Source organism: Taudactylus pleione, unplaced genomic scaffold (assembly GCF_031769625.1).
Source record: "Taudactylus pleione unplaced genomic scaffold, aTauple2 ptg000040l, whole genome shotgun sequence".
In the NCBI taxonomy this organism is placed as follows: Eukaryota; Metazoa; Chordata; class Amphibia; order Anura; family Myobatrachidae; genus Taudactylus; species Taudactylus pleione.
The window spans coordinates 15,832,716-15,848,929 of NW_028284442.1; positions in this window are offsets into that span (position 1 = coordinate 15,832,716).

Sequence of the window (16,214 nt, forward strand, 5' to 3'; positions counted from 1 at the left end):
AAGACAGGTATCTGCTTTCAAATTATTGGAACCAAATCAGAAATTAACAAACTTGAAACAGGTAAAGAACAGGGCCCATTGTGCTTGCCTAGCATTCTGCCTCTTGGAAGACTCAATATGGGCCAGATTCTTGTGGTCACTCAGAACAGAAATCACATGGTTAGACCCCTCCAACCAGTGTCTCCAATCTTCAAATGCCCATTTAATGGCCAAAAGCTCTCGATTGACGACATCATAATTTCTCTGCGCAGAATCAAACTTCTGAGAAAAGAAAGCACATGGATATAGCTTGCCATCCTTACTATCCCTCTTGGAAATGATAGCGCCAACTCCGATCTCAGAAGCATCCACCTCAACCACGAATGGGAGGTCCGGATTGGGATGTTGAAGAACAGGAGCAGACATGAAGCAAGTCTTAAAATGCTTAAAGGCTTGAATGGCACTAGAGGACCAATTAGCTACATCTGCCCCATTCTTCGTCAGTTCCACGATGGGCGAGACAATGGCAGAGAAAGATTTAACAAGGTGGCGATAATAATTTGTGAATCCTAGAAAATGCTGGATGGCCCAAACAGCCTTCACTTTGTTAGGATCCATGGAGAATCTGTGGGAGGAAATAATGTAACCCAGGAAGGAAACCTCTTCCACCTCAAATTCACATTTTTCCAGCTTAGCATAAAGACTGTTATCAAAAAGCCTCTGTAGCACAAGTCTCACATGTTATCGGTGCTGTTCTAAAGACTTAGAAAAAATTAGAATATCATCCAGGTAGACGACTGCAAAATTTCCAAAAAAGTCTCTTAAGACCTCGTTGATGAAGTCTAGGAAGACGGCAGGGGTGTTAGAGTGCCCAAAAGGCATGACCAGATACTCAAAATGTCCCAAGTGCGTGTTGAAAGCCATCTCCCATTCATCTCCTTCTCAGATGCGGATGAGATTATAAGCACCCGAGGGTCGATCTTTGAGAAAATAGAGGCCTCCCGCAGCTGATCGAAGAGGACTGAGATGAGTGGTAGAGGGCACGCATTCTTAATTATAATCATATTCAGCCCTCAAAAATCGATGCAAGATTGGAGTTATTCATCTTTTTTCTCAATGAAAAAGAAACCAGCTGGAGGATTTCACCAGTCTGCCACTGGATTATCGGGTTATGTATTTTCAGCCAAGGCTGTCCCAATAATACATGAGCAAGTGGACAATGAAGTAGAAGAAACGATAATTCTTCGAGGTGTTTATTTTGATTAATTTTTTTAATTTATCTTTTTGTGATCACATCATCTCATGCACCCCTTTTAACCTGTTTAATCTAACTTGTGTCAGCTATTTTCCTAGGTGCTTTGCAAGAGGTGTGCTTGGTGACTGTCACATTTAAAAGCAAAGTTGCTGTGGGCTTTAAACCTTGATAGCATACCCTGAGTTTAACACTAATGTGATAGCTATTCTGAGCAATAGAGTAGGGAACTGCAGTAAAGAGGGGTCCCATGATAAGGGCTGCAAGCTAAAATGCATTGATCAATTCATGAACCAAAACCCCCCTGTTTATTATGTTTATTATTACTATTGTTAGTTATTATGGTGAGTGCAGAGCTGATGTGATTTCTATTTAAACAATGTGGTCACATACCATGTTGCACACCAAATCTAGGAATGGTGAGTGCCGTGGATTAGTGCTATCTATATATATATATATTGTGGCAGTATCACCAGAGATGGCGTTGGTGAGCAGCAGATTCTGTGTGGGATTGGGGAGATCCTCCCACACAGGGTTGAAATACTGAGTGGTGATACACCTGCCTGGTGGAGAGAGCTCAGGTGTGAGCTAATGAGAAAGCCGAGCAGTCAGGCTGGTGGAGACAGTCTAGTTGGGACTGTAACATCCAGAGTGCCCAGTGAAGCTGAGCGAGCCATTGGGGGCCAGGAGGCCGGTGTCTGGACCTTGCGGGAGGCAAGGGGAGACTACAAAACTAATAGGTGTGTGGAATCCGCACCGAAAACACAAATATAATCACTATAAAGAAAAGCAAGATAATGGTCAATGATACAATATTTATTTATTTGTTGATCCTCTTATTGGTGGTGCACCCAAAGAATTTGTGTAATACACATACAAAAATTGTTGCAAGAGGCAACACAAGACAAAAACTTGTTTTTTGGGGCACTCTTGAGAAAATAATAATTATCGAGAAATTAGTAATAGATGATAGAAAAATAAAATGTAACCTTTATTATATTTCCTCTAAAAAGAGTGATATTTAGTACACTCTAATAATTTAACGAATAACAATGCACATAACAATAAGACATCAAACACTGATGTATTAGGAAGGCAAAAAATTTTTTCTTAGTAGGTTGCTTAAATAGATCCTGAATTTAGAAATAAATGCATATATAAAAATTAAATATACTCTAATCCTCAGGATTAAACCACTCCACAAAATACTAATGAAAAACCTCTTAAATATGACACAATAAATATTATAAGAATAAATATATACGCATGTGTCAACACAGTATACTGAAACCAAAATACCCTCTCTCTTAAGCATAAATAGATAAATGAATGAATAAGTAATACATCCAAATCAAATGTGAAACTGCAATAGAATCAAGTAACCTCATTCATCAGGGGACCCTGACTGGAAATAGAGATACAATCTAGATACTAGTACAATATATGTAGGTAAATGAATAAAGACATGCAATTAGACAAAAATTTTATCTTAATATATGCAAATCAATAGTACCTGTCCTCTAAAGGATTCGTTATGTGCACATACATATATAAATCTAATGCATATAAAGACTGAGAGATAAACAAAACATAAGACAGCAGATAATGCAGTAATAACCTAATGGGAGAAATGAAAAATATGATCACTCATCCCTATTATAGCAGATCTGTGATGTCAACAATATATCAAACAGATGATAAAGATACATAATTAAATCACTAAATCTAATGCATATAAAGACTGAGAGATAAACAAAACATAAGACAGCAGATAATGCGATCAGGTGACCAAGCCACAGGCGAAATACGCGTCCTCCCGTTCAGCTGCATGGCTAGCAGCTGACACACACACCACTCCAGCAAACCTCTTTCACAGGGATTACTAGCCACAAGGTACCCTCCTTTACTCTCCCTCATAGCGCTCTCTCATCTGGGTGGATACCAGTGACTTTTCCTGCAATGCCGCTCTGGTAACAGGAATTAGACACGGCTGAATTCCCAGAAAGCAGAAGTGCTTCTGTTGTTTCCTCCAGGGTCAGCGTGTTACGTTCTGGGTTATTTGTGGACCCGGGGTGGTAGCAGGAGCGATCACAGAAGCAGATTTGTAAATAAAACTAGGATTTTTAATAAGTGCTCGAGTGGACATATAATGTGGCAGTAAATAAAAGTCCAGGAAAATATAAATGTGCACAAGAGTTCTGTGGTGGGAGCAAAAGGGTTTATGTCCAGGTAGAAACAATTAGAGCAGTCCAGGTGTGCAGGTAGTGAAACTGAAAATAAACAAGCCAGGTTTGCAGATAGTGAACTGAAGTGCAGGATGTCAGCAGGCTCAGGCACTCAGGTATGGGCAAGGGTGATGGAGGTAGCGGGGTAGTCCAGTGGGAACTAGGAGCTGACAGGCAGACTGGCAGACAGCGGATTCACAGGAACAGGAAAGCACAGAGAACTCCCTCTCAGCTAGGCTGAGATACACGTTGCACTGGCAAAGAAGGAAGGCACTGACCCTTCCTAAATACCCCATGCCGTGCTGTTACTGGCCGGAGGGAACATGTGACTCACCAGGATTGGCCAGCTGCATCACATGGCCAGAAGGCAAGATGGCAGCGCCCATGTCAAATGGAATGGAGACGCCGCCAGGCCTTACCAGCACAGAGTGACAACAGGCCCGCACAACAACGCGTGCAGCCAAAGCCCCCCGCCAGACACCAGCTCCGCCACCAGACAGCCCGCGCCACAATGACCTCACAGGTAACACTCGCCTAGCGCCATGCTGAAATACCCTGTCCGTGACAGTACCCCCCCTTTTGGGGTGGCCTCAGGACACTCACCAGGCTTCTCCGGATGGGCAGAATGGAATCTCCTGATGAGTGTGGGAGCGTGGACATCACGAGCATCGGTCCAGCAACGTTCCTCTGGACCGTAATCTTTCCAGTCCAGCAAATACTGTAGATGACCTCTGCGTAGACAAGAGTCCAAGATCTGGGCGACCTCAAACTCAACTCCTCTCTCCGTCTGGATGACCTCTGCGTAGACAAGAGTCCAAGATCTGGGCGACCTCAAACTCAACTCCTCTCTCCGTCTGGACTAGAGGGCAAGCAGGTAGAGCACTATGGAATTTATTCAGGACCAGGGGCTTCAATAAGGAAATATGGAAGGAATTAGGGATTTTTAGGTATGGGGGTAACTGTAGATGATAGGCCACTGGATTAATGACTTCTGTTATGGAGAAGGGACCGATGAAGCGTGGTGCAAATTTCATAGAAGGAACCCTCAGACGAAGATTCCGGGTGGATAACCAGACCTGGCTTCCAACTTGCATGCGTGGAACTATTCTACGCTTCTTATCGGCCTGGGTCTTATAGCAAGAGGATGCCTTCAACAAATCAGACCGTACTTGAGTCCAGATGGCAGCAAAATTCCGCACCGTGTCCTCCACGGCTGGAACATCGAAAACAGGCAGGCTTCGGAATTCGGGAACACGAGGATGAAGGCCATATACAACCTGAAATGGCGTTTGGTTAGTTGACGAGTGGTAGGAAGCATTATGTGCAAACTCAGCCCACGGCAGCAAGGCAGCCCAATTGTCCTGGGAAGATGACATAAAAATTCTTAAGAAAGTCTCTAGATCTTGATTAACTCTCTCGGTGGAGCCGTTGCTTTGCGGATGGTAGGCCGTGGAAAAGTTTAACTTCACTTGAAGAACAGAACACAAAGCCCTCCAGAATTTTGCAGTAAACTGCACACCATGGTCAGAGACAATTTCAGCAGGAAGGCCGTGTAGACGAAATATGTGTTGGACAAACAACTGTGCCAGGTCAGGGGCAGAAGGTAACTTCTTCAACGGTATATAGTGGACCATCTTAGAAAATCGGTCTATTACAACCCAGATAGTGTTGAAACCTTGAGAGACTGGCAGGTCTGTGACGAAATCCATGGAGAGATGCGTCCATGGACGTGATGAAGTAGGTAATGGAAGCAATTCCCCAGCTGGAGCTTGTCGTGATGATTTATGCTGGGCACAGGAGGAGCAGGAAGAGATAAACTCCATTATGTCTGCCTTCATAGAAGGCCACCAATAGTGTCTTTTCAGGAACTCCAAGGTCTTCCGAGTGCCTGAGTGCCCTGCGAAGCGAGAGGAATGTGCCCAAGTGAGAAGCTGCTTCCTTAATTCCGGGGCCACAAATGATTTTCCCGTAGGAGGCTGAAGTTGTAATGCGGCGAAAACTCTTGATTCCAAGACCGGGGTATTGCTTTGATTTTCAGATTGATCATCACAGAGGAGAGATCTCGATAGGGCATCAGCCTTCTGATTAAGTGCTCCAGACCGAAAGGTCAGGGTGAACTGAAACCTGGCAAAGAATATTGCCCAGCGGGCCAAACGAGGACTCACACATTGGAGGTTTTTGAGAAATAGGAGATTTCTATGGTCCGTAAATACAGTAAATGGAAACTTGGCGCCTTCTAGCAAATATCTCCATTCTTTCAACGCCAACTTTACAGCTAGTAGTTCTTGCTCACCTATGGCGTAGTTCCTTTTGGCAGGAGAGAATTTTTTAGAAAAGAACCCACACGGATGGACTCGGTTGTCCTCATAACGTTGAGACAAGACTGCTCCCACAGCTTCAGATGATGCATCTACTTCCAACAAAAAAGGCCTGTCCAGATCTGGTTGTCGAAGGACTGGTGCTGAGATGAAGGCCTGTTTTAGAAGATGAAAGGCAGACTCTGCCTCAGGTGACCATTGGGCAGGATTAGCACCTTTGCGGGTCAAGGCTGTAATGGGAGCCAGCAGTGTAGAAAATCCCTTAATGAAGCGTCTATAATAATTGGCGAAGCCCAACAATCTCTGGATGGCCTTCAGTGTCTGAGGTCGGGTCCAATCCAGAATTGCTTGTACCTTCTTGGGGTCCATTTCTAAACTGGAGCCAGATATTACATAGCCGAGAAAAGGTACACTGGGCACTCCAAAGACGCACTTCTCCAGTTTGCAGTAAAGGTGGTTTTCTCTCAAACGGGTCAGGACCTCCTTAACATGTTCTTGATGTTTAGCCACAGAGGGTGAAAAAATCAGTATGTCATCCAGATAGACAACAACCGAAACATATAACAGATCCCGGAAAATCTCATTAACGAAACTTTGAAAGACAGCAGGGGCGTTACATAATCCAAAAGGCATTACTAAATACTCGAAATGTCCATCTCTGGTATTAAAAGCGGTCTTCCATTCATCGCCAGCTCGGATACGAATGAGGTTGTAAGCCCCTCTTAGATCTAATTTAGAAAAAATGACAGAGCCCTTGACCCTATCAAACAACTCAGTAATCAGGGGAAGAGGGTATCGATTTTTTACAGTAATGTCATTAAGGCCTCGATAATCGATACATGGTCTTAGACCACCGTCCTTCTTGCCAACGAAGAAAAACCCAGCTCCGGCAGGTGAAGTAGAGGGGCGGATGAACCCCTTTGCCAGGTTGTCCCGGATGTACTCGGTCATGGCTTGAGTCTCAGGCAAGGACAGCGGATAGGTACGACCACGAGGTGGCATCTTATCAGGTATCAATTCAATTGGACAGTCCCATTCCCTATGAGGGGGTAAGATATTTGCTTGCTGTTCAGAAAAAACGTCGGCAAACATCTGATATTCCTTGGGAATGGCAGAAGAAACTAATGAAACTGTCTTTCTCACAGGTCGAATTTTTGGAAGACAGGATTTCTGGCAGTCCATACCCCATGACAGAATCTGCATAGAACTTCAATCAATCCTGGGATTATGTTTACGTAACCAGGGTAGACCAAGAACAATTTCTTGAGAGGCCTCTGATATCACCAGGAATTTTAAGGACTCAGAATGAAGTGCCCCAATTCGGACCAATACAGGTTGAGTCTCTTTGGTGACTATCCCGTTAGTCAGAGGGCGTCCGTCTATCGAGGTCAGAGAGATAGCATGGTTGAGAGTCAAACAAGGTATCTGAAATTTATCAATGAAACTAGACGTTATGAAATTTCCGGCTGCTCCTGAGTCTATTAGAGTAGTAGCAAAGACAGGTTTGGGTTTAAGATCCAAGGCTAGGGTAATCGTGAAATCTTTAATTTTTGGAGACGGGTTCATAACTCCTAACTTGATGTCTCCAGGGTCAGTTAGGATTTGGCATTTCCCGGTTTCCAGGGACAGGAGATCAGCAGGTGACCAGACTCTCCGCAGTACAGACAGAGGTTCTTTTGCATTCTTCTCTGACGTTCTTCTTTGGAGAGGTGTGTGATTCACCTGCATAGGCTCCTTTTCAGTGGGAGAAGGAATGGGACGGGTAGAAATGGAGGGGGTAAATGACCTTTGCCGGTCAGTTCTGTTTTTTTCAGCCTGCGTTCCCTGAAGCGTAGGTCAACTTTGATACACAATGAAATCATGTCGTTCAGATTAGTAGGAAGCTCTCGAGTGACTAGATCATCCTTTAGTCGGTCTGACAACCCATGCCAGAAGGCCGAGGTGAGGGCTTCCTCATTCCATTTGATCTCTGATGCTAAAATTTGAAATTGCACGGCATATTGACTGACAGGACGGACCCCTTGCCTCAGTGTCATGATGTTTGATGATGCTGATACAGTACGCCCAGGTTCATCGAAAATCCTCCTGAAGGATGACACAAAGCCTGCGTAATTATCCAGCAGTGGATCTGAGCGCTCCCAGAGTGGGGATGCCCATTCCAAGGCCTGGCCGGATAACAGAGAGACTATATAAACCACTTTAGTTCTTGCAGTTGGAAAGTTGTCAGGCTGCAGGGTAAAATGTATGTCACACTGATTTAGGAATCCTCGGCAGAGTTTAGGATTGCTGTCAAATTTATTTGGTAAAGGAAGACATAAGCGGGGAGATGATCTGCCTCCTGTATTCCCAGACGCTGATGCGGATGTAGTTGCTGGTACATCAGGGGTAGAAAAGGAAGTTTGCAAACTATCCTGTCGCTTGGACATCTCTTGCAGAAATGTAGCCATCTGATGCTGCATGTTTTCCAGATTTTCTAATCGACCAGAAATGCACCTGAACAAATCCACTCCTGACTCCTGATCCGTGGCCGGCTCCATGCGGCCAGTGCAAACTGTTACGTTCTGGGTTATTTGTGGACCCGGGGTGGTAGCAGGAGCGATCACAGAAGCAGATTTGTAAATAAAACTAGGATTTTTAATAAGTGCTCGCGTGGACATATAATGTGGCAGTAAATAAAAGTCCAGGAAAATATAAATGTGCACAAGAGTTCTGTGGTGGGAGCAAAAGGGTTAATGTCCAGGTAGAAACAATTAGAGCAGTCCAGGTGTGCAGGTAGTGAAAATAAACAAGCCAGGTTTGCAGATAGTGAACTGAAGTGAACAGCGGATTCACAGGAACAGGAAAGCACAGAGAACTCCCTCTCAGCTAGGCTGAGATACACGTTGCACTGGCAAAGAAGGAAGGCACTGACCCTTCCTAAATACCCCATGCTGTGCTGTTACTGGCCGGAGGGGACCAATGTGACTCACCGGGATTGGCCAGCTGCATCACATGGCCAGAAGGCAAGATGGCAGCGCCCATGCCAAACGGAATGGAGACGCCGCCAGGCCTTACCAGCGCAGAGTGACAACAGGCCCGCACAACAACGCGTGCAGCCAAAGCCCCCCGCGAGACACCAGCTCCGCCACCAGACAGCCCGCGCCACAATGACCTCACAGGTAACACTCGCCTAGCGCCATGCTGAAATACCCTGGCCGTGACACAGCGTCTCTTGCTCTCTCTCATCCCTTGTTTTATTACTGACAAGGGACAGCAGAATTGGTTAGTCGCTCTTCTTGTCACCCTGGACCTTACTTTTTTCATTTACTGACACAGGTGATTTAGGATTTATATTTCCAGTTACTTTTATTTGAATCCAATTGTATTACATCCCATATGTGACCATGTGGTAAGGATGATTACAGTATAGATCTGGTTTTCCAAATGAACAAGTGATTTAATTATGTATCTTTATCATCTGTTTGATATATTGTTGACATCACAGATCTGCTATAATAGGGATGAGTGATCATATTTTTCATTTCTCCCATTAGGTTATTACTGCATTATCTGCTGTCTTATGTTTTGTTTATCTCTCAGTCTTTATATGCATTAGATTTATATATGTATGTGCACATAACGAATCCTTTAGAGGACAGGTACTATTGATTTGCATATATTAAGATAAAATTTTTGTCTAATTGCATGTCTTTATTCATTTACCTACATATATTGTACTAGTATCTAGATTGTATCTCTATTTCCAGTCAGGGTCCCCTGATGAATGAGGTTACTTGATTCTATTGCAGTTTCACATTTGATTTGGATGTATTACTTATTCATTTATTTATCTATTTATGCTTAAGAGAGAGGGTATTTTGGTTTCAGTATACTGTGTTGACACATGCGTATATATTTATTCTTATAATATTTATTGTGTCATATTTAAGAGGTTTTTCATTAGTATTTTGTGGAGTGGTTTAATCCTGAGGATTAGAGAATATTTAATTTTTATATATGCATTTCTCACCTCAGGATCTATTTAAGCAACCTACTAAGAAAAAAAATGTTCACCTTCCTAATACATCAGTGTTTGATGTCTTATTGTTATGTATATTGTTATGCGTTAAATTATTAGGGTGTACTAAATATCACTCTTTTTAGAGGAAATATAATAAAGGTTACATTCTCTCTACACTTCAGTTTTATTTTTATCCCAATATACATTTCTTTTTTCTCACCTAGCCTGTTGGTCTCTACATTGGAGCAGTGTTTTCACTATCTACCCTGTTTTAGCTTGTGCAGTACTATACAGTACCATCCATATTTGATCTCCTGAATGTTTCATCTTATGCATCATTTGTTGTTGATTTTTATTTGACCTAAGCATTTATGTTCTCATGTTTCATTGTACATACTGCTGTTTCTACATGGTTTTAATCCTTTATATTTTGATTTTCACTTTTCACTGAGCCGTCTATAGTGGCCTTTAGCATTTTTTACATTCCGTCTACATTTCTTGCCACAGGCCGGTTTCCCCAGTGACGCTGCTGTCTGGGCATCTGGGTTGCTAGGCAACAGGCTTGGAGTTCCCGACTTCTGCCGGATGTACCAGCGGATCCCGTTGCGGGGTTACTCGGCGTGGCTGCAACGTGTTTTCAGCATCTTTAGAATACACACACTTTCTTATATAAGGTAAGCACTTGTCGTTTGGCACTTGATGCTGTTGTACAGTCCTGATGAAAAGGTCTTAGGACCTTGAAATGTTGTCAAGTTTCTGTACTGATGTTTTCACCATAATAATAACAATTTTTTCACTTGTTTACGTGGGAGTGCCGCCTCTTTTTGCTCATCGTTGTGGGGTTGCAATACTTTACTCAGGGAGGAATCCATCTGTATCCGTTAGGAGGGCACCCCAATTTTTTTATTCTGTTATCTGGAGTGCCAAACTATTGCATACTAACTATTAGGGGTGTGCACCGGCCACTTTTCGTGTTTTGTGTTTTGGTTTTGGATCTGGATCTTTCTTCGTGTTTTGGATCTGGATTGGTTTTGCCAAAACCACCCTTCCGTGTTTTGGGTTCTGGGTTTTGTGTTTTGGATCTGTATTTTAAAAAAAAAAAAAACAGCTAAAATCACAGAATTTGTGGGTTTTTCTGCTCCTATGCTATTATTAACCTCAATAACCTTAATTTCCACTCATTTCCAGTCTATTCTGAACACCTCACACCTCACAATAGTGTTATTATGTCCAAAAGGTTGCACTGAGGTAGCTGGATGACTATGCTAAGAGATACGAGTGGGCGGCACAAACACGTGGCCCATCTAGGAGTGACACTGCAGTGGCAGACAGGATGGCAGTTTGAAAAACTAGGTCCCAAACAGTACATAATGCAAAGAAAAACAAGAGGTGCAAGATGGAATTGTCCTTGGGCCCTCCCACCCACCCTTATGTTGTATAAACAGGACATGCATACTTTAACAAACCAATCATTTCAGTGCCAGGGTCTGCCACATGACTGTGGCTGAAATGATTGGTTCGTTTGGGCCCCCACAAAACAAGCTGGCAATTAATCTGTCCCTGCACAAACTGGCACTACGGAGACAAGATGTCGTCCTCATCCTCCTCATCCACCGATTCCTCACCCTCTTCAGTGTTGTGTACATCCTTATCCTCACAGAGTATTGACTCGTCCCCGCTGTAATCCACCACCACAGGTCCCTCTGTACGTTCTGGAGGCTAGTCTCCCTGGAAGAGTTGATAATTCATTTTTATGAACATCATCTTCTCCACATTTTGTGGAAGCAACCTCCTACGCCTTTCGCTGACAAGGTTCCCGGCTGCACTAAACACTCTTTCGGTGTACACACTGGATGGGGGGCAACTCAGGTAAAATAGAGCCAGTTTGTACAGGGGCCTCCAAATTGCCTCTTTTTCCTACCAGTACAGGTACAGACTGTCTGACATGCCTACTTGGATGCTGTCACCGATGTAATCCTCCACCATTCTGTCAATGGTGACAGTATCATATGTAGTGACAGTAGACATGTCAGAAATTGTTGCCAGGTCCTTCAGTCCAGACCAGATGTCCAAACTTGGTCCTGCCTGCCCTGCATCACTGCCAGCGGGTTGCTTAGGATACCTAAGTTTTTTCTGGCAGCCCCAGTTGTGGGAGAAAATGAAGAAGGAGCTGTTGATGTGTCATGTTCCGCTTCAGCTGACAGTGTTTTCACCAGCAGGTCTTTGCACCTCTGCAGGCTTGTGTCGGCCGGAAAGAGAGACACCACATAGGCTTTAAACCTAGGATCGAGCATGGTGGCCAAAATGTAGTGGTCTGATTTCAACAGATTGACCACCCTGGAATCCTGGCAAAGCAAATGAAGGGCTTCATCCACAAGTCCCACATGCCAAGCGGAATCGCTCTGTCTTAGCTCCTCCTTCACTTTCTCCAGCTGCTTCTGCAAAAGCCTGATGAGGGGAATGACCTGACTGAAGCTGGCAATGTCTGAACTGACTTCACGTGTGGCAAGTTCGAAGGGCTGGAGAACCTTGCACAACACGGAAATCATTCTCCACTGCGCTTGAGTCAGGTGCATACCCCCTCCTTTGCCTATGTCATAGGTGGATGAATAGGCTTGAATGGCCTTTTGCTGCTCCTCCATCCTCTGAAGCATATAGAGGGTTGAGTTCCACCGCATCACAACCTCTTGCTTCAGGTGATGGCGGGGCAGGTTCAAGAGTGTTTGCTGGCGCTCCAGTCTTCGGCAAGCAGTCGCTGAATGGCGAAAGTGGCCAGAAATTTTTCGGGCCACCCAAAGCGTCTCCTGCATGCCCTTGTCGCTTTTCAGAAAATTCTGCACCACCAAGTTTATTGTGTGAGCAAAACATGGGACGTGCTGGAATTTGCCCAGATGTAATGCCCGCACAATATTGGTGGCGTTGTCAGATATCACAAATCCCCAGGAGAGTCTAAGTGTGGTAAGCCACTGGGCGATGATTTCCCTCACTTTCTCTAAGAGGTTGTCGGCGGTGTGTCTCTTACTGAAACTGGTGATACAAAGCGTAGCCTGCCTTGGAACGAGCTGGTGTTTCTGAGATGCTGCTACTGGTGATGCTGCTGCTGTTGCTGCGTAAGGTGATACATCTACCCAGTGGGCTGTCACAGTCATATAGTCCTTAGTATGCCCTATTCCACTTGTCCACATGTCCGTGGTTAAGTGGACATTGGGGACAACGGCATTTTTCTGGACACTGAGGACAATTTTTCTGACGATTCTGTATAGTCTCGGTATCACCTGCCTAGTGAAGTGGCATCTAGACGGGATTTGGAACCAGGGACACACTACCTCCATCAATTGTCTAAATCCCACTGCACTAATGGCGGATACCGAACGCACGTCTAGCACCAACATAGCAGTCAAGGCCTCAGTTATACATTTTGCTTCAGGATGACTGCTGTCGTACTTCATCCTCCTCGCTAAGGACTGTTGGAGGGTCAATTGTTTAGTAAAAGTAGTGGTGTTCCTACTTCCTCTCTGGGATGATGAACGACTCCCAGCAGCAGCAACAGCAGCAGCAGCAGCAGCAGGAGGCGTAGCAATGCAGGATCCTCTGGAGGAATCCCGGATAGGAGAGTCAGTCATGCCAGTGACATGGCCTGCAGGACTACTTCCGATCCTGACAAAGGAGGAAATTGACGAGGAGGGAGTTGACGGTGTGGTTTGCAGGTGCTTGGAATGAACAGGACAACGGGATTTAGGTGTGACTGGACTGCTTACGGTCTTAGCCAAAGTTTCTGAACTCGACAGTAACTTTTTATGAACGAGCTGCAGGTGCCATATAAGGGAGGATGTTCCTAGGTGGTTAACGTCCCTACCCCTACTTATTTCACCTTTACATATGGTACATATGGCAAGACAGTTGTTTTCTGGATTTGGATAGAAATATTGCCAGACCAAAGAGGTGGAATGTTTGGTCTTCTGCCCAGGCATGACTGTGATGGGCTTTTTCATCCCACGGACAACAAATTTTTCCCCCGGAGCCTGATTTAAACAAACCACATCACCATCAGAATCCTCCTCGCCAAGTTCCTCCTCAGCGCCAGCTACACCAGTATCCTCATCCTGTTGTACTTCAACAGTGACATCTTCAATTTGCATATCAGCAAGTGGACTGTGGGTGCTCCTTTCAGCACTTGCAGGGGGTGTGCAAATGGTGGAAAGAGCCACCTCTTCCCGTCCAGTGCTGGGAAGGTCAGGCATAGCAACCGCCACCACACTTGGACTCTCTTTGGGGATTTGTGATATCTCCTTAGAACGCACAGTTCTTCGCTGTGCTTTTTCCAGCTTAACTCGTTTGATTTTTTTAGTGGGAGGAGGGCTTCCATCGTCATGTGAAGCTGAACCACTAGTCATGAACATAGGGAAAGACCTTAGCTATTCCTTGCCACTCCGTGTCGTAAATGGCATATTGGCAAGTTTACGTTTCTCTTCAGATGATTTAAATGTTTTTTTCAAGGTCATTTTCCTGAACTTTGTCATTTGGGATTGTATGTGTCCTCTACTATGACATTGGGCATCGGCCTTGGCAGACGACGTTGATGTCATGTTATCGTCTATGTCATGACTAGTGGCAGCAGCTTCAGCACTAGGAGGAAGTGGTTCTTGATCTTTCCCTATTTTATTTTTATCGGAGAAAGTTTGGTCCTCCATTTAAGTTATATTGATATATACGTGCGGCTAAGGCGCACACAAACACAGAAAATATTTTTTTATTTTGTTTGGAGTGCCCTTTGGGGGTTACAACACCCTTTGACGGTCAAGCCAGCCGGCCCTTTACTTATGGGACACAGGAGCACGCTTGGCGCTGCTCCTTTGTTGATGCATGTGCAGCCACAGTGCAAACAATTCACAAACACAGAAAATATTTTTTTATTTTGTTTGGAGTGTACTTTGGGGGTTACAGCACCCTTTAACGGTCAAGCCAGCTGGCCCTTTACTTATGACACAGGCGCACGCTTGGCACTACTTTGTTGATGCACGTGCGGCTACTGCGCACACAATTCTCAAACACAGAAAATATTTTTTTATTTTGTTTGGAGTGTACTTTGGGGGTTACAGCACCCTTTAATGGTCAAGCCAGCCAGCCCTTTACTTATGACACAGGCGCACACTTGGCACTACTTTGTTGATGCACGTGCGGCTACTGCGCACACAATTCACAAACACAGAAAATATTTTTTTATTTTGTTTGGAGTGTACTTTGGTGGTTACAGCACCCTTTAATGGTCAAGCCAGCCAGCCCTTTACTTATGACACAGGCGCACACTTGGCACTACTTTGTTGATGCACGTGTGGCTACTGCGCACACAATTCACAAACACAAAAAAAAATTATTTTTTTATTTTGTTTGGAGTGCCCTTTGGGTTTACAGCACCCTTTAGCGGTCAATCCAGCTGGCCCTTTATTTATGGGACACAGACGCACGCTTGGCTCTACTTTGTTGATGCACGTGCGGCTACTGCGCACACAATTCACAAGCACAAAAAAATATTTTTTTTAATTTTGTTTGGAGTGCCCTTTGGGGGTTACAGCACCCTTTAGCGGTCAATCCAGCTGGCCCTTTATTTATGGGACACAGGCGCACGCTTGGCACTACTTTGTTGATGCACGTGCGGCTACTGCGCACACAATTCACAAACACAAAAAAATATTTTTTTATTTTGTTTGGAGTGCCCTTTGGGGGTTACAGCACCCTTTAGCAGTCAATCCAGCCGGCCCTTTATTTATGGGACACAGGCGCACGCTTGGCACTACTTTGTTGATGCACGTGCGGCTACTGCGCACACAATTCTCAAACACAAAAAAATATATATTTTTTATTTTGTTTGGAGTGCCCTTTGGGGGTTACAGCACCCTTTAACGGACAAGCCAGCCGGCCTTTTACTTATGGGACACAGGCGCACGCTTGGCGCTGCTCCTTTGTTGATGCACGTGCAGCCACAGTGCACACAATTCACAAACACAGAAAAAATATATATTTTTTTAGCACGGGGGGAGCACCCCTGACGGACAGAGCACCCCCTGGACAACACTACAGCACCCCTTTAGGACTGGGACACTGCACAGGACTTTGGAGTGGACACAGCCCCTATGGACAACTGACTGCACAACACAGTCCAGCCTGCCCCTATGGACTTTGAAGTAGTGGACACAGCCCCTATGGACAACAGCACCACAGCACAGCACAACACTACACTGCACTACACTACACTACACTACACTACACAGCCCAGCCAGCCCTAACTCCCACCCTCCCTCTTCACTGTCCACAGCCGAGTGAGAAAATGGCGCCGACGCGGGTTCCTTATATAGGATCCAAAACCCGCGAGACCCGGAAGGCGGGATGATTACGTTTTGCCTCGATTTCAGATCCGAGTCAGGCGAGAAAAGTCGAGCCTG